Below are 20,153 nucleotides of genomic sequence, written 5' to 3' on the forward strand. Positions count from 1 at the left end.
TTGTTGGCTTTTTCACTTTCTAAGCCTTGCTCTTATTTAGCACAAACACTGCCAACAAATTGTATTTTCAAGTTACCCCAATTCCCCATCTACTTCCCCAAAACTCCTTCCCATAAACACTTCCAACCACTATTTGATGGAGTGTGGTGGTGGTGGTGGTGGTGGGGTGGGGGGTGGGGGCGCTTCTGGGGATCCAGCCCAGAATGTTCTCTCAAAAGTCTTTTAGGTTTTAAAATACCTTCAACTTTGTGTCATTTCCCCTCAGTCTTTCTGACTGTACTGGCAAATGGAGCAAAAGTTATGTTACTGCGGAAATAGATTTTAAAAAAAATAGAACAAAAATAGGTTTCAAGATTATTAATGTTGTTTACAGTAAATTCCTAATCAACTTCTAGGTTATTGAAGTTAAAAATAGCAATACAACTCCACTTTTGTCTCTTTTTAAGTGGTTAGTGAAAATTTCACCCAGCAATATTATTATTGCAGTATATGGATTGGAATATATTACCTGTTCGACAAAAAATAGTTTTCTAATTCGCTATAAAATATTATCTCTCTCCACCTTTGACTCTTCTTTGAGCCAATTCAAGCCAACTTTAAAACTACTGTATATTGAAATCCAAACTAGTGCATTAGCTTAGGTAAGATGGCAGATTTATAATAGAAAAGAAAGTTCTGTTGAGCCCATCGAGGCTTTAGCAGGTCTGTTCAAGTAGTGATATGAACCCCAGATGAGTTCTAATATTTGTTATTTTATATCATTTTTTTTCTGAATTTATTTGTGAAAATATATGTCTTTAAATAACTGAATTGTATCACATTTTGATCATCACTATAAACATCTAACATGATCTGAGCAAGATTTCCCGACAATGCAATTTTGAACCACTCAGAGTTTTTCCACCTCCATGGTTAACGGCCTAAACAACAACATACAGAGTTGAAACACCCCGCTTTGGAAAGACAATGACCGAAAGAAGCAAAATCACAATAAAACAAAGCCTTGGCCTGTTACAAGGTTTTTAGTTTTTTTTTAAAAACTGCGTTGTTCGGTTCAAAAATGTAAAAGTTATAAGCTTTATGCCTAAACATGCTCGGATTGGGGCAAGCATGGATTCAAAATCTGCATAAATTCCGCCTTAAGACGTGTGACGCGTTCGGAAAAGAAGAAAAAAAAGGAGGAAATCGCCTACCCCAGTTTGAAGTCTGAAAAGTCGAAGGAGTAGGAAAACGAAACAGCCCGGCTTCACTTGGATTTTTCAGGTACTAATATACAACCACTAAGATCTATCATACCTTAGATACTTTAGATTCATACAGGCTTGGAGACTTTGTGAAGTGGAGTTACTAACAGAAAGGTGAAAAGTTACGTTTGAGCGAAAAAGTGACGGCAAGGTTTTTGAGGTTACAGGGTTTATGTAACGACATAAACAGTATTTTTTTCTGTTCAGATAGATCTCTTCCCACAAGGCTTTACTGTATTTTAGAAATTTAAATGAAGTTAATCAACGATGTGGTTTTGGAGATCCTGTAGGAAACGTCACTTGACCTTTTTTTTTTTTATCATTTCCTTGTCTGATAATGGGCGCAGCAGGTCTTTGGGTGCTCGGGGCTGGGAAAGTTAATTGTCACAGTGGGCACAGACATGTACTAAGAAACTGTAATTCGTTCCCAATTTCAAGTGATTGGTTTCACTTTGTGGGTTTGGGTTGCATTCTTTCCATATAACGTTTTTTTATATGATTTCCTTGGGTAGATGGAACAGCTGCGACACCAAGAATCAATAAAACTAAATTTCAGTTGACCTGAAAATAAATCCATCCTCCATCAGCTACTTAAATGCGTGATGAACTTCCAAGTATCTTTTCTTCGAGTTTGTTACACGCAAAACTTAACTACAAATAATTTTCTTCACAGGTGCCTGTACTTCAAGTAAGTGGGTAAAGATGATTATCAAATGTATGGGCCTGATTTATCTTGGCTGCACACATGCACCGACTCATCAAAAAACTATTGCAGAAAGCAGCTGGTCAGCATGCACACTCAGCAGCTCTCAGGTAGCCCAGATTAGGGAAGAAATATTGGTAATCAAGTTTAACATGGACGCAAACTTGTACTTTCCATATGCTTGGACATGATTCATGGCCTATTTGTAAAAAAAAGAAAGAAAGAAAGAAAAAAAGTACACCAAAATGTAGCATTTAAATTCAACTCTGAAAGCAATAAAACAAATTATACCAAGTGAATCATTTTGGAAGTGGAAGGAGTGAAAGAGGTGCAACAAATGAGACCCGTCAATGGTGTTGCAACTTGTCCTGGTCACTTATATACATTTATGTAATGAAATGCAGTGCTTGAAATGTAGCGTTCCTAATATGTGGCCTATTGTCTGCACCATATAATAATCAATACTCCCAACATCCCATAGCTTTCGAATATGTGAATAATGTAATGCATCTTGTGCTTATGAGAAGGGAAATGAGAAGCAGCTTGTCGGGTGCAGCTGGCACAAAGTCACTAGAAACGTATGATGTTCTCTGATAACACCATGTCCCAGAACTACAACGACAACATAGCAGTTGAAATGTTACTACTCGTAGTAGTTCAATGACTTCTGGATTGAAAAATTCTGGAATATGGCTTTGTCTTTAAGCTTAAATTAGTGTCATGTTCATATAGATTTGTTTTTGTACTTAAAAGGTAGTCACTATCAGTTAAAAAACAAAAAGTCATGCCACTTTGCTTGATTTGATGCAACATCGTGAGTTCAACTTGTGAGATGCCTTTTGCTCATAATACCTTGTTTAATTAAAAACTGTGTACAAGCCATCAGCGTCCATGTTTACCCTACTCTGTGGAACATTATCTCCATGTGTCATCTTTCAAGTCCTACTTGAGTATATTTGGCAGAATAAGCGCAATTATTTCCTCTGAGATTAATTGCCTCCGATTTTTGACAAAGTGGGGCAACATTGAAGGTATTTTCACACTCCTTCTTGTTCCCTTTTGTCTGGCTGCATCGGGGTGAATATTTGAAATACTTGCTCAAGGTCTATTTGAAGACGGAGCTGTGTTTGTGCTTGAAAGCGTCACAGTAAAATCCAGCATATAAATCGTTTTCCATCACAAGCAAGAAACTAGGATGAGCCATAGAGGTGCGTATCTCTACTCTGTGAAGAAAACTTAACGACTGAATCATATTATTGGTCCTTTATGGAAGTCTGTTTTTGCATTTTAGAAGTTGGGGCCTCAACGGATCCTCAGTGCACATTTATTGAAGCGTGGTTGTTTATTTCATGTCATGTCTTTATTACAGAAAGGCAGCAGAGTGGTTATTCTGGGAGTAAGAAAACACAATTTTGAACAGTCCGCAGCAGCTTTCTATATGCATCAGGACAAATTGTGGAAATGTACAATCCATCAACTTTGTTGTACCAGCAATAGTGCTGTTGTTAGCAGTATTTATTTATGCAGATGGTTCCATTTAGATGGAAGTGATACCATGGAGCCAGTGATAAACATATCAGCTCTTGGGTAAACAGTTGCAGTCGCATTGCATTTCCTATTACTTCCAGATGAACAGCTTGGATGGCTATAGGATGTGAAGTGGCACAACACGACAATTTCATACAAAATAGTGCACATATGTTAGTTAGATTGGGCAAAATATGTACATAAAATTACACACTTAAATGTCATTTAGTACTAAACGTAGTACAATGTTACGATAACACATGACACTATATGTTATTACCTTACTAGCGTCCTCTCATGATGAAACTAAATGAAATATAAAAATATTGTTCTTCATTCATCAAAACTAGGTTGCATGCTGGATCATGTTTGTGATAATATCCTTGCCAGATTTTGCGCACATTTTTACAAAATTCCATTGACTTTTAAAAATGAAACTTACTATTAAAGAACTTGTGCTGTGGTCTTTTGATTTTTTTGGGTGGCTAACAGCTCTACAGTTACCCACTCGCATACTTTGTGTCCTTTTTTCTCAAATGATTACATTACATAAATAATGCTTTAGGCCAGATTGTGATTTAGTACAGCAGGACGTTTGTTCCACCTCCAATATGAGCGGGCTATTTACAGCTCGGCTCACTGTAACACCACATTCACTGTTTATCAGTCCTTAAAAGATGTGAAACCGTGATGAAAACTACTGCTGCTGCTTCCAACCACAGTGCTAAAATCAAAGCTATTGGTGCCAGTAAAGACTGTAACAGACGCTGCATAAAACTAGCCACTGCACAGGTTTCACACGGAAATGTTCTCAGAGCAATGCAGAAGGAATCCTGCTGCTAGTGTATGAAGCACTGAAAGGTTTAGGGCCTAAACACGTTTGTGATCTGCTGCTACCTTATGAACCATCCCGACCCCTCAGGTCGTCTGGTTCTGGTCTACTTTCTGTTCCAAGAATCAGAACTAAACACGGAGAAGCAGCGTTCAGCTTCCACAAACCTGGAACAAAGTCCCTGGAAGCTGCAGGTCTGCCGAGACCCTCAGCTCCATTACATCCAGATTGAAGATTTTTGTCTTTGCTGCTGCCTTTAATTGAACCAGATTCAAGGATTATTGATAATTAATTTCTGCATCTCACTGCTGCATTTTATTTCTCAAACTGCACAGCAAATATGTATTCTATTTTTTTTGCTTTTTGACTGGTTTTAATGTTTTAATGAATGTTCTTAATTGTTTTTAAATCTTGGTTTCTTCTGCATTATGTTTGGATGCTTTTAATGGTTTTATGTGAAGCACTTTGCTATACAAATAAACTGGCCTTGCCATGAAAGAGAAACAAACCAAAGACTGAATGGTAACCATTCACAAAAGAGTAACTACTTTGTTACATCAAACTAAAACATGTCTGGTAAGCACTCTCGGCTGAACAATTCAGGGTATCACTTTGCAAAGTGCCTAAATCTGATAACTGAATTCAAGAGAAGCAGCTCGAAACTCTAAGCAGCTATTGTGTCTACCGTGCTGCACTTTTCATTTCCACTCTCATTCTGATAGCAACATGCTCCCTAATGACCCCACTGCTTTAATAAAGGAAGAAAAGGTATTCTAAAAACACTCTGGTGGAAGAAGTGAACGTGAATGTGCCGGTTCTGGGTGGCTTAATCTCACACTAAACAGGCGAGTGTAGAAGGACAGCATGCCTGGCTGCAGCTCTAATCGTCCTGAAAGAACATCTATGTGTTCCTGTTAAATCCAATTTCTATTTAGCATTAATGCCCTCTGAGAGCTCCTGCCTTTTTGCTGTAAAGAACATTATAGCCATATAGACGAATCCAGAACAGACCATGACCGTGTGAAAGAGTGTTTGTTTTTTCTATCTAAACATTGCGTTCCAATTTTCCATCAGTCTAAATGGTAATCATAATTCGTATGCAACTTGAAACACTGCCAGCGATGGTATTTTCCCCAAAAGACCTTTTAAAACAAATACCCTGCATGAACGGAAACTCATCTGATAACATTTACTCAAAAATTATGATCACTGCTCATGATTGAAGTTCTTGTTCTGCATTATTGTTATTGTGAGTAAATTTGCTCAAAGCCACAAAGACATTTAACAATAAGAATGCTGACTGTCTTTTATTAAAAAAAGCAACTTGACGTTAGTGTTCAAGTACCCTGCCTTGTGTATTAAGTCTGAATAGACCAGACTGTTTTTTAACATGTATGCAAAATAAAGAGAAGCTATTCTTATTTCAAACACATGAAAGACTTGCATATAAAGGTTTTCATTTCACTGCTACTGTAGATGTAGGCAATTGTGTGGGATGCATGCATGGTCCGTCTCATCACTATGTTTTATGGGTCTTTGCTCAAGAGGATTAAAAACCCCTTAAGATGCTGGTATTAGAGTTTTACAGTCCAATAGCCAAGGACTTAATGCTATTGGAAATGGTGACCGTTCCTAAAAAGAGCAACAGGGACTTCATAAGGGGCTAAAGACGGGGTAGGACTGAGCCTCGGCTAATGATGCTAAGCAAGCACAAGTGTCCACAGGAATAAAGAGAAGGCCTGATGGCTGACTGAGCGAGAGGTAGACTGGGAAAAGGGGGATTAGACCGTTGATTCAGGGAAATCCAACTTTGTGGGCTGAAGTGAAAGGAGTTAGAATAGTCACCCATGCCCGCTCCAACCCTGCTTTGTCTTGAGAGACAATAGGCTTAGCTACTCTGAGCAACAGCGCTCTGGTTCTGATCACACCCATCCCTAACGCACTGCCATTGCATTCAGGCAGGTGTGTCAAACTCAAGGCACGCAGCCTACCACGTCATTTCATGTGGCCCGCGACAGCTTGAAAAGCATATGATCTTCTTAAAATGAAAATCCATGCAGACTACATCTCCCACAGTGCATATTGATTACATGACCCACGAATGAACGGCATCCTACCGCGAGAAAGCAGTGTTTCCATATCTGCGTTTAACTAAAGACAAGACATGTCTGCAGGCGTGCCCCAAAGCACATGTGTCACACATGTTCTTAACAGCTCACAACTATTTGTTGGAAAAGCTTTGAAAAAATGAATGTAATAACATGCATTTGATCTTTGTCTTTATTATCTCTTTTAAGTTTAATCTTTGATATACTAATGTGGGTTTTTAACCCTAAATTAAATGGATTTATGTTTTAATAACAGAGAAATTTGCATCCTTATGATTATATAAATTATGGCTGGGCAAGTTAACACATTAACTGGGCAACAACAACTTAATAATGTGTTAACCCGGCAATCCATTAATGGTGTTAATCATTTGATCATGCTTTAACAGCATTATTCTTTGTTTGCATTGGGAGGGTTTCATCACTGCCACACACAGGTGCTGCACTTTACATCTCTCCCAGAATCAAATGCTATTATGTTAGAGAGTAGTTTATACAGTGTTACAGTTACAACTGGCCTTTGAGGGCCAATATAATGCTGATGTGGCCCAGGGTAAAAAAGAGTTTGACACCCCTGATTTGATTTAAGGCCACAATTTACTGATTGCCATCAATTTCAGTTGAGAAGACAGTGTCTTGAGTTTTGCAGAGATTTGTTCTCATGGGGATTGGTGTGGGCATCTCCACTTGAAAGGGCATACTGCTCCTGATCCACACGGACGAAGAATAAAATGCATACAGTAAGATAAAGTGAGGAGGGAAATAAATGAAGGTGGCTGAGGACATGTCGTGCAGGGAATGAAGAGATATTGCACCACATTCCAACTGCTTCGGCCGGTGATTTAGATGAAATGGTTGGCTTCAACGCTCTTTCTGGAATGGAACCTCATGCAAATCTTCAAGCTGACCTCTGACATGAAGACAATTGTGGGGCAGTACTTAGAGAGCGCTCCCAGAGATTCTCCCCTGGACTCCAATTAAGGGAGCTTCACATTACTATACACAACAGGCTAAATACGGGCCAAAGCATCTTAAGCTGCTCTGCGTGTGCTGCAGAGCCTGCTGATGCAAAGGCAAATATACCGAGAGACATAAAGTATTGCAAATGTGATGTTATGTAAAACACTTCACTATTACCACAACCCTGGAAAGCACAGATAAAAGACATAGTAACATTCATAGAGGAAAGGAAGGAACATTGTTTATTAAACATGTGGTTGTTGGAGTGCACACACTACAGCTTTACACATTTAGCTGAAGAAATGTAAGACTGGGTGCTAATAAGTAAATGTGTATTGTTGGTGGGCGAGGGCGTTATCTTAACTGACCACTTTTCCACATGAGGTGTAACATTTGGCAGGTGCTCTGCATTCTAATAAAAATAAAAAAAGAGGCAGCAGTTACAATAGAAAGCAGCCTGTTCTTCACATAATCCTGAGGCAGAGCATGCTTTATAGTGTATGCACAAGCAGTAAAGCTGTACTACTACAATGATAAAGTACTATATTTGCCTCTTATACTACTCTATACGAGCCAGAGCACCTACAAATTAAGGTTGTTGCTTTCTGAGGAATAATGTGTGAACCGGGGGCAGAAAAAAAAAAACTTAGTTGCTACTGTACATAAGGACAAGTTACATAAAGCTGAATAGTATCAATAGCACATAGCCCATTAAATTCAACTTTGGCCACAAGCCAGTGACTTTGAATTCAACTGCACCTCACAACTTCCATCTAACGACGACTATGTGCTACTCGCTCGATTGGAATTACTATCTTTGCCGGAGAAATTAAAATACATTTCAACAAGAAATTAGGCCAGGCGGGTCGATGCAGTACCAAAGGTGGTGGAGTTGCTTATTGCATTTCTGTATACACCACCTTGTGAAGTACTCACTTAAATGAACAGAACACTTCATTTCAAAGGTCACAAGAACTTTATCAGTCTGTAAAGGCTGTTTGTTCTATTGCTAACAAAATGTGGTGAGAGGCCTCGCAAACGAGAGGGACCATGTGAAAGACAGCCAGTGACAGCACGGCAGCATACAGCAAAAACTGCATAAAGATTTCACTTAAAGTGAGCCAAAGCACTTATCACCTTTTACTTTGACCGAGCATCTGCTTGCCAATCCTTTTGAGTGCTCAGGTAGGTTGTCTTTTTCTCCCTCCATCTCATCAGGGATGCATTGAAATTCAATCGCTTGCATGGAATCAATGGGTTTGAGAAGAATTACCTGAGCAGATTAGAGCTGGAGGCAGCTGGAGAGCGCTACCGTCTGATCATTCCAGCTTTTCCTGCTCTGTTTGTTTTCCCCGCACTTTAGCTAAATTAGTAATTACAGTCACACAGCCAATCTCACCATGGCCACCGCAAAGCCAAAGACGCACCTGCAAAACCGCCACAAACAAACAGTTTAGTGGAACACAAACTCCCACAAGCTAATGAGAAAAACTGTCTCTTGCAATTTCCATGTGAAACCTGGTAGAAATAAAGCAGACAACAAACACAATCAAATGTGAAAAATCGGAAAGATTGCTGAACACTAAATGGTCTGTCAGCATAGTTAGGCTGTATGTCTAAGAATCTGATAAATCAGTTTCCTATAGCTAAAGACATCATACCGTCAACTGAGTTAGGGCATTAGAGAGGATGTATTATATATATATATATATATATATATATATATATATATATATATATATATATATATATATATATATAAACTTCTATATTCGCCAACATGTTGTGTGTAAAGACCTCAAGTATGAACAGTAGTTGGAAATGTAGAGGGACTTGGGTAATGATTTATGCAAGCGTGTTTTGCCGTGCACCACAAAACGGAAAAAAACCCTGACTCAAAACATCCATCTGATGCTAGTAGAACCGCAACTTAAAATTGTCTCATCTACAGTATTTCATGGTTTATTAAACAGATTTCATCCCATAACTTTATCCCAGAGCTGTGGCAAAAAGGAAAAAGGCCCCTTTTTAATATGACTCTTACTATGTGCATTTAACTGTGTGACATGCTGCAGCCTTTTCATTAATGTGACTGCATTCAATTCTGGCTTGATCTGTGTTGAAGTGGAAGGTCCTTGCAAGTTGCACAGCTGGCATGACTTTCACAAAGAATACAATTCAAGATCTTTTTCAAACGCGATGCAGGCATGTACTGTTTGTGAAACTACTAAATGTACTGTTTAACCATACTGTAAACTACCAGCCTTTTTACAGAGTGAAGTACAGGTTTCAAAAGGGAATTCATCTCAAATTGTCTCTCCATGTCTGCAAAGACCTGCAGACCAAAATGTATGCTCACACAAACCGTACTAGCCGACTGAACGTGTGTGTATGCAGAATCCCGAAGTGGTATAACCAGAACCAAGGGTGCATCTGCTGTCGTGTTCATGTCCGTTTTGGGGTGTCTCAGGGCGTTAACAGCAGGCCGGTGCTCCTCTGACAGGTCCTCTGGTTCAGCTAAAGCTTTTTTTTTGGCAGTGGGAGCTCCCACTCAGGAGAAACCCAAACTGCGTTGTGTTTCAATATGACTGAAAGTGCCCACTGACAATGAGTAAATAGATGAGCCGGTGGTGCGCTGAATTTATACTGTGACATGTTTCATATTCCATAAGGTGTCATTGAAATGACCAGAGAAATCGTGACTTTGAAAAAAAGTAGCCTCATTTCTAAGCAAACAGCTTGAAAATTGCTCACTGGGTGAAACATAAACTTTTGCTGTTCTTTCTCTCACAACAGAGCTGACCATCATATTGGTCCCTGAGCAGCAATCAAAAGCACAAGGATTTCTCAAAGAGTGCTTGGTGCTGTTAGTCTGTGCTACAAGGCTTTGATGCGTTTCATCCTCTGCACCTTAGCGCCATGTCTTACAAACATCGTGAAGCCGTGGACGAGACCAGGCCTTCGGAGGCCTCGTGTCCATGCTCTCTGGGGGTGACTTGGCGCGGTTGCCTTGGAAACATGAGTGAACGAACAAAGGCAGGGAGTTTGTTCAACGCGGTGGGGGTAAGGTCAGCTGGCCATGCAATGTGGGTGGTAGCTGCAGCAGGGTAGCGGGGCAGCCAGGTCGCATGAAAATAATCAAAGAGTGTCTTTGACTCGATAACCCTGTGTTGCTTCCACTGAATCTCAGCCGGGGAGCTTCAGCAGGAAAACTTTACATTTGTTGTAGTTAACGGACATCGCGAGCAGAACACAGAGCAGACCTTATACGGCGTAAACTGATGCTTGACACTTGTATCCCCACAGTCATAGACATGTCTCACACTGACAAAAACAGACACAAAGCGTGACTCAGGTAAACCGACGGCTGGATATGTGAGAACCATCCAATGCCTGTCAGACTATGTGAAAAAAGAAATCACATGCTGAGTCTCTGTAGAGGAACCTGGCAGGAGTGTGCCAGCCTTAGCCCCAATTATAACCCAGAAGATGACTGCACATCATGCAGAGTCTTGTTACACTAAAGTTAAAAAGGGGAAAAAATGAATACTCTATCACTTCTGACACATTCAGCTTCAGATCTGACGAACGATGCGACTGATCCCCGCCAACCCCGCTGAGAGATTTGGTGAAAGAAAAGAACAGTTTCTCTATGCACATGCGCGTCTGCGGGAGGGAGAGTCTCTTGCTGGCACAGCAAAACAACAGTGCAAGCCTTTCGACTATGCAACCGTAACTCGCTTATGCCAGGCATTAATTACTAACTCAATACAGTCTGAGATTACACTGGCGTTTTGACAATAGAGCAAAGAGGAAACATGCAGTCACATTCACACAGAATCTATTTCAACAATAGATCAGGAGATCAGTCATGGGCTGCTGAGTCGGAACAGCTAACTGGGAAGTGAGTATGCTCTTGTAGATAAACAGAGAGCGGGAAAAAGAGTCTTTCTCCAGGGAATGCTAAATAATTCCCAGTTGAGCCCCTCGGCTGCCACCCATACACATACACACCCACACAAACACGGAAGAGACAAGACGGAGAATATTCATTTAGAAGATACTGAACTCTAATTACGCATAGTGGAAAAGAAACCAGTGCAGGTGTGGGTCGCACCTGGTTTTCGAAACAGTCGCTTCTCTACATTGGGACGATAACACTCTGCTTCCCTGCAGCGCGCGTGCGCAGAGCTCATTTGCACTCTCGGATTATGACAGTGATTTGCCTTCATAACACACCCCTACCGCTACCGGCCCGACACCCTGCGTTCCTCTGCTCCTCCTAGTGCACTCCTGAGGCGCTGGTGCAAGCGTGAAATTTGACGGGCTGGGAAGCCATCCACACAAGAGAGCAGACGGGAATCCACACCAGGAGAAGACACTCTTCCTGCTTGACTGGCAGTTGCATTCCTGTCTGCTGGCTCCAACTCTTCAGCTCAGACCGAAAGAAATGTACAACGCAGAGTAACGTGACCATTTGTAAAAACACAGCTGGGTTTTTTATGCTTTGCCTCTTTGAGAATGAAAGATAACCACTCCTCTGATATTTAACTCCAGTATCAACCTCACAAGCCCAAACATTTTGGCAGGAGGAGACACTGCTGGAGATTGATATCATTCCACATCATGGGCAGCTGTTGATGAACTCAAACTTAAGTCCTTTTTTACAAGAACTGCCCTGGAAAAACACAAAACAGCTTCTTTAGCAACGACTCCATTTTAGGGGCATCACCTGTTGCTATGAAGTCAAATCGAAGTCAGTGTGTGTGTGTGTGTGTTAGTGAGAGCATGTGTTTTATCAGTTGCTGGCGCTTGTTTGAACGGAGCCGTGATGAAAGCCTAGACAAACACAAGGGAATGTCAACCAAGGACTAAAGTCAACAGACAGAGCCTTGACTCTGCCGGGGACCCCTGTGAGAGAAGCACGCTCTCCAACATTGCACCGGACTTTCTCTCCACACCGGTCCTCTCCGACCGACCTCCACCAGCTAGACAGAAATAAACTCAACAAGACATTTGAGGAGAATGTGAATTATGAGCCTGCGAGAGGAGACAAAAAGAACCTCAGCTCATGAAGAGACACCATCAAAACACACAATTAGAAATCTCCATTCTCTGTTTAAGGACTAACTGATGCAGACACAATATTCATTGGAAACTCAAGGTACTTGCTTTGAATATAATGTTGAGATTACGGCCTTGTATTTTTAGACTGTAATGTACTGTGAAGGCTGCGGAAGGGCAAATTGTAACGTAGGCAAACATCTCGCCCTATTAAAGTCAGAGCTAAAGCTTCACTTTTATTTTTTCTTTGTCCATTTCTGTGTGGGAAGCCAGCAGAGTGGGACTGAATCCCTATTGACTCAATGTGCCGAGACATTTTCCCTTTTACCAGTGCTAAAGTAGGCATGAGCGCTAATCCTCAGGGGTTAAATGGAGTCTCCTCTGGGGTTTCCCTATCCTGAGAGAACTGGGGGCGGTTGCTGCTGCAGCGCACGCAGATCTTTAATGCGTTTGTAAAAGTTGAGCCCAAATTCTGCCAAACTATGCAAAGTAATTCCTGCTAAAAACTTGATATTAGGACACATACACAGTGTTAAAGCAATCCATGTGAAGAGCATATCTGCCTGAATTCAAGGCCTCCCATGGCAGATACTCAGGTGATAGGCATGAATAAGAGAAACGCTGCTGATGGTGATATTGCTAATGAAACTTTAATGGTCACAGTGGGAAATTGGGGCACTAGAACAGCAGGGAGAAAGTAAGATAAAAGTACAGAGAATTAAATGCAAAACAATACACAAGTACAATAAAAGAACATAGTGCAGTAGGGCACTGCAGTGAATGCCAAAAAAATCTGCATCTGTGTTGCAGGTTAGAAACTGTCAATGTAGTCAAAGAATACAGCAAATACTCGTGTTTATGTAGTTTCAGTCCATAAAACAGTATACAGTGTGTGCAGAACCTAAGCCAGTGCAAGCTGTACACGTATGATCCTAAAAAAAACATGTGATGTGGATTGTAAACTGCTTAAATGGTAATGGAACAAATAGCTTTTGCAAATGATACAGTCACAGTGATGAATGTTCCCAAATATGAAATGTTGGCATTTTCCACATAACAGTGACCTTTACAAAGAGAAGAATGCTTTTTTTGAGAGCCTATTGCAATGTTATGCAGAAACCGGATGCGAGCAGCTATGGTTCAATCAACAGAAGGACTGTTCCCCAATAACAACCGCCACAGACAGGGGCCATTTCCATTTCAAATCGCAGCCATTTTCACACTAACAATGAGACAGCATCAGCAGCTGCCAAAGTCTGGCAGCTCCTGCCCCTAGTGCTTTTCCCTATCACGGTGTATACATTCGCATCTCCGTTATTGCCCGTGTGATTGATGTTTCTTATAATGGCACTCCTTTATTTACCCAATACATCTACCCATCTCCTCCATCAGTGATTTGCTGGTTGACTTCCTCTCCCTTTTGGTTGCCTTTGATGGGTCAACTTAAAGGAGTTCTTGCTGGCCTGTGAAATGTCACAGCTTTGTCTCTATTGTTAGTTTGCAAAATCGGAGGATGGAAAATATATTTTAGGCTGTGATCTGTAAGAAAAGCATTGCTCCTGGGAACAGAACCCTTACGTTCAAATACAACACAAATAGCTCAGACAAACTTCAAAGGCTGAAGAATTTCAATATGATCCTGAACTCACACGCAATACAATTTTCTTTATGACAATTATCACTAAATGTGGGTAGGCAGATACATAGGCTTATCTGTACAAGCACACTTTTTAGTAACACTTCTATCAACAATTTGCTTTTTGTCCCGCTGTGCAACAGGCACCTACCAGCCCTGAAGGCAAGTAAGCCCTTGTGTGATCCTTTATAACACAGGTCACTAACAGGCAGACCGCAGTCCAGAACTGGACCCAGACGCCGTTGTATTCGGACCCTGGACTTATGACCGATTGATAGTTGAGAATTATTAAAAGTTGACAGAGCGCTAATATTTTAACCGGTACAGATTTTCCAGCCATTACGACACTCGTTCAGCGGACCAGGAAACACACCGACCAATCACATGCATGTCAATCACATCACCTGATGATACTCGACCAATCAAAAATCCGTATTCGAGTCATCTATTCAAAAAGAGAAATGTGGACAGCGAGACCAGAGTCTTTAACGAGTCTTTACCTGACTCTTTAACCAGAGTGTTTAACCAAAGTCTTTAACCGGAGGATTTACCTGACTCTTTAACCAGAGTCCTTAACCAGAGTGTTTAACCAAAGTCTGTAACCAGAAAACAGACAATTAAGTTGCATTTATTTTTGTAAAATTAGTACTTTATTTTAAGATTTTTTTTAAAAACCTTTCTGTAATGTTTTTTTTTTTTTTTCCATTGTTAAATTCAGCCTTTATTGCAATTGAAATGAGAAGAATATTTATTTTATATTAGAGTATTTATAATTCATCCAGTTAAATTTGAAAACGGATAATACATATTGTTGATAGTATTCTTTTTTTCTTTATTTGATTTGACAGTTTTTGACTTTCAAAGTTGAAATAACTGCTGGCTACTTTCATACACATTGGACTAAATCATTGTGCAAGTTGGACATTGTGATATACCGGACCTTTGCATGAGGACATTTTCTCAAACTGGACCTTGTTGAACATTAGTTGAATACCCCTGCTTTACAAGGTTTCCCTCCATTTCTCCGGCCAAAGGACTTTTGGAGAACTTTTGCTTGTCAAAAGAAATCTGGATATTAGAAGTTTCACGATTTAATGCCCATTTAGATAAAGAGCGTGACAATGTACAAGACACATTCTTGAAATCCTCCCACGCCTCATCCCTATCACTGCCAATGTAATGCACACCGCCACACACATACACCTCTTCCAGCAGGAGGTTAACCTCAGAAACACCCCAGTAACAGAGTGGGATAAAGAGGGTCTACTCCAGTTACTCCCAGTTTAACCTAAAACATGTCATTGACAGTTCTACCACAAGCACCATGCACTCTTGCGCTAATAGGTGGGCGGTTAGTCGCCGAACGCTTCTTTCAGGAGGGTCATAAACGCCCTTGACTCAAACGGTGCTTTTATTCCCCCGTCATCACTTTCTATAGGCTTCCTTTGAATGTGGCCCCTGGCTGCAGAGGAATAAGACATCCGATATCCAAGTCGCTCAGGATGAGTGCCGAAGAACTGGTGTGAGACGCTGAGGCGCAGACACCTCCTTGTTGTTGGGGTGGTTGGAGGTGTTACCTGGTAACACCTTCTGGTGGAGTTTAATGCCAATTAAGTGGCTCAGGTTCCCGAAGACGCTTCTCTCCACCACAATGACAAAATGTCAACATAGCTCTACCAAGCTTTGACAGATAGCAATATAATGATGCAAACTGAATTATATCACTCCAGACAACCATATGCAAATGTGGAACTGGATAATGAGAATGTATTTTAAGCAAGTGATTGAAGCATCGGCTCAGAGTGGAGAGCGCTGACGATACAGAGTTTGATCTGAACACATGAACATATAAAAAATCTCCTATTGCTTTTGTATTTTCCGAGCAGTTAGTCGATGTTTTCAGCAGTGAAAAGAAACCAAGCTGAGAAATCATTAAAAACTGGTAATTTTTAGATAGGACTCATGAGAGTAAACAAAATCACCGAGATCACACAGAAAACAAAGACCAAGTTAGTGTTTGGCCCAGATAAGTGAACTCTTTGATCATCAGCATGGCAGGTCCGTGTGACATCCCACTTCTCTTTACCCAAAATGCTGTTGCCAAAGAGCGGTGCTTCCTGTATGTGTTCCAATCAGGAGATCCATTGCAGTCCTTAAGGTCGTGTACAATATATCTTATCTTATCTAGAGCAACAAAAACTTGGTTTGTTTCAGGGGATAACATTAGCCCCGACTTCCTCTCCTTAGAGCTGTAAACCCTCACTGACCCTTTCATAAGACACACAGACTCCTAATCTCAAAAGACTACAGCACAAAACTCACCAAAATACTGAAGGAATGTGCTGCTTGGTTTGAGGAATCAGAAGGCTGTAGGTTTGTCTTTCAGGCTCTGTGGGCGCTTACACAAGCATATGGAGTCCATTGTATGGATAAATGCTGCCATTTCACTCAGACTGGAGAAAAGATGCTAAGTTGGTTAATTACAGATTTAGTGCAGGAGTAATAAACTAGTTACAAAGGAAGAGAGAAGAGCTTCAATTAGCTACATTGGATATGTGTGCTGGGCTGTGAAACACTGTATGGTAATTCTAGCTTTTACCTCCTTTATTGTGCTGATTAGTGCGGTGGGGAGAGGAGGGGTGCTCTATCTAATCTGATCACAGAGCATTGTGCTTGGGGTCATTAACCTATGGGCGGTTCTGAGGTTGACAAGTCAGCTCCTACCCCCCTCTACCTTTTTTTATGGAACTCGCTCATCCTTCAGTTCCTCTGTCTCTACAAACAACACAACAGCAACCACAAAAAACAACCAAAGAAAACAAAAGACCAGTAGGAAAAACAGCCGACGGGGCTATTTTGCATGGCTTGTCATTCTTCCACAATCACAAGGCCCAAATGGCTGCTGGCCGAGGCCCCTGGACTTGCCTAAGCAGCAGGATATCAGCCCCTTTAGTCTCAGTTGTTGTTGGCTCTTGTCTTTTTCGGCACCCTCAACCCGAGAGATGAAGGGCTCGACCTAGCCCTCAACATCTGGGATCTGAATTAGAAAAGACTAGTACCTCACTTCAGACAACCATTCCTGCATCATGGAACTGACATCTGCATACATCTGCATAAAACCCAACAAGCTCCACCAGTCAAAGCTTTCACTGCCAACCATTTTTGGGTAATTTCATGATGCCTACATTTACATTTCAACAAAACCACACTAATGAAATCCAACAGCCGTCTTTATTTACAGAATTATCCCCCCCCCCCCCGTCCCCTCTTACAAACCATCTTTCTATCCCCGTCACACACATTACACCCTTTGCAAATCAAAAATGTGAATTTTCTAGCATAACCAACATTACCTCTCATCCACAAATCCGAGTTAAACTGTTGTGATACTGAAAAGCTGCCTGTCAGGATGGCACAGCGGAGATGAAAGGCCCACAGCAAAGATCTCTACTGATTGCCTGTAGAGGATGAATATGCAAATAAAGCAGAAGGTAAATGAAAAACAAAGCGAGGGTTTTGGCAGCAGCCTTTTACATGTTCTCCTTTATTTGGCATTGGTTAAGAACATGGAAAGTCTATCAATAATGAATTCCAGTCAGAGCAAGCAAGCAGACATGAGGGGAAATCAGCCTCCACTTTCCCCCTGTGAGCCCCTGAACAGTTTGGGGGGTCTATCGTATTTCACACAAGCTTGTCAGTGAACAAGCACTAAGCTAAAATGACAGATTTTGAGAAAATTGAGAGGTATAATAACATACATAACACCAATCGTACATTGCACCAAACAGACTTGGGTCTGCGTCCAAAAAGTAGGGCACCACAGCCTGCCAACTGCAAGCCTCATCTATTGGCCAAAGCAAGAAAATCAAAGGAAATTGATTATCGAATGTCAGTTATGAGAGACAACAACTGGAATGAGGACAAGCTGATGTAGAGCAGGAACAAGTGTGCACTCAACAGTCGTTTCGTTGCCACCAGAGCCAAAAGCCACTTTAGCCAGCACTTAGCAAAATCAAGTGGCTTAATATATTTAGCTATCTTTTCAAACACACTGACAACAGAGTAGGAAACAACTCGTCTGTTGTCAAAACACAATGAGATTGACCAGACAGACTTAAACGCATCCTTGGGAAAGGCGAGCACCTACCCCCTTGAACAAAAGATGAACAGGGCCACAGATTTTCCCTGGTCTTGAGATAACAGAAACCCAACACCGTGGTTCTCCAGTGGGGCTCTTTGTATGTCTGAGTGAGGCTCAATCACCAGCCGCTAACAGATGTGTCTGCAGTCGATTTAGGAGAGGAAGGCACAGTGAGGTCATGCATAGGCTTCTCTGCTCTGCCCCCCTGGAGGGAAGACAAGGATCAAGTCAGGATGTCCGAGTCTGACCTTTTCTCACCTTGCAGCCTTTGGCGTACGACACCTGGACTAATATGATACAGTTAAGCTCATTCAAAAGCTCGCGAAACATTAAGCCGCAGTGGAGACTTTGCAGCACAATATCAATTTAGATGGATCAATAGAAACAGATTTGCCTCCAAATGAACAACATACAGGCAGACAATTCATATTTGTCCAGAAATCTCATTGTGTTTCGAACAAAAATGAAAGCCACTCCAGCAGGAAAGCAAACAAATAAAAAAAAAACTCTAGTGGAGGTCTAAGTAGTTTTGGCAGATGCTCCAAGCTTAAGTGTCTGTTCAATTAGGCACTCCAGTTAAGATGGCAATCATGGCTTAACCGTGTGCCGATGTGTTGAGGCTGGAGTTGGGACACGCTCGCTCCTGGCAAATAACTGGGCAGGAGATGTCAGCAGTGGTCAAACACTTAGACAGTCACTCTAGTGTACTGTGCACCATCCTAATGAGGCAATAACTATTGCTCGGAGTGGAGGTCCACATCAACTCTTGAGCACACAAGTGAACAGAGTACTAAAACAGCCTAAATGGGGACATTACTTGTGCTGTTTGTATACAAGCAAGTTACAACCATGAATGTCATTGTGTTTAATTATTACTTTGTGTGAACTGGGATCATGGCAGGATATTTCAGAGTCTGGCTTTTCCATTTGCATGTTGCATCAGTCGGGTAAATTTCAGCAAACTGTTTTCGTACCCCGAGAATGAATAAATAACAACTCTCTCACAAATATACTTTCTCTTTCATGAAAATTAATGCAGACCCTCCAGGCGTTCACAGCTGAAAAGCATAATAGGCTTGAGTATTTCTTAACAAATAGTAGTATTTGGTGAATGACATGTTAAGGCTGATTTATACTCAGGTTTTACGCAGAGACGCAAGCACGCAAGACATGCACGGACCCCCTTGCGTAGTCAAATCAGCCATTTTGCGTGTTTGCATACTTGCATGCGTCATCCAAAATCTGGAGACACTGGGGCATGAGAGAGTGTTGTCTGGGTCAGCTCTGCTGTACAACCCTTTGACTGACATGGTGACTCACTGCTGCTTTGGGCCTTAAAAGGGAGCAAACCCACTGTTTGGCTTGATTTAAACATAAAACCAAAGAGGGTCAAACAGGCAGAATGGTTCAGGTATGTCGGAGTGACTTGCGTGTCTATCCTGTAACATTGACGTACACATATGCATCTGCAGCTACACACGGGTACATGTATTTCGAGTTTGTACAATTCTAACTCATTGTTATAAATTATTCTGGTTTACTGTGACAACGTCGTCAAATATTCATTACCTGCCAGCGTTTTAAAAAATTATTCAAAATATAAAAAAGCCAATCTGGTGTGTTTTTCACGCAGAGGCAAAGTTTATAATTAGTGTTGTGGATTAAAATGTTTACACTTGCTTGGACACAAATATTTGGATTTTACAATTGTGAAACATTTCTAAAATTGTTTGAGAAGACATGTACACCGTCTAGATTTAACAAAACAAAAAATGAACACCTGCAACAGAGATAATTGACAAATCATAACATCGGTAATGAAGACCGTGGTGCCAAAAAAATCCTAATCATGAATTATCCTGAAACATCTCAAACAAATATGCAAATGATAATTTAACGACAGCTCACAAAACTGCATGCAGCTCCAAACAAACTATT

General features: G+C 41.1%; 1 protein-coding gene across 4 annotated transcripts in view; it reads right to left on the reverse strand.

Moving 5' to 3' along the window:
* Positions 1 to 20,153, reverse strand: part of macrod2 (mono-ADP ribosylhydrolase 2) — a 377,376-nt gene that overhangs the window by 282,714 nt on the left and 74,509 nt on the right. The gene's annotated exons all lie outside the window — the stretch shown is intronic.

The sequence above is a fragment of the Clinocottus analis genome, unplaced genomic scaffold (assembly GCF_023055335.1).
Source record: "Clinocottus analis isolate CAN_PGR_092001 unplaced genomic scaffold, fCliAna1.0.p SCAF_8, whole genome shotgun sequence".
NCBI lineage: Eukaryota > Metazoa > Chordata > Actinopteri > Perciformes > Cottidae > Clinocottus > Clinocottus analis.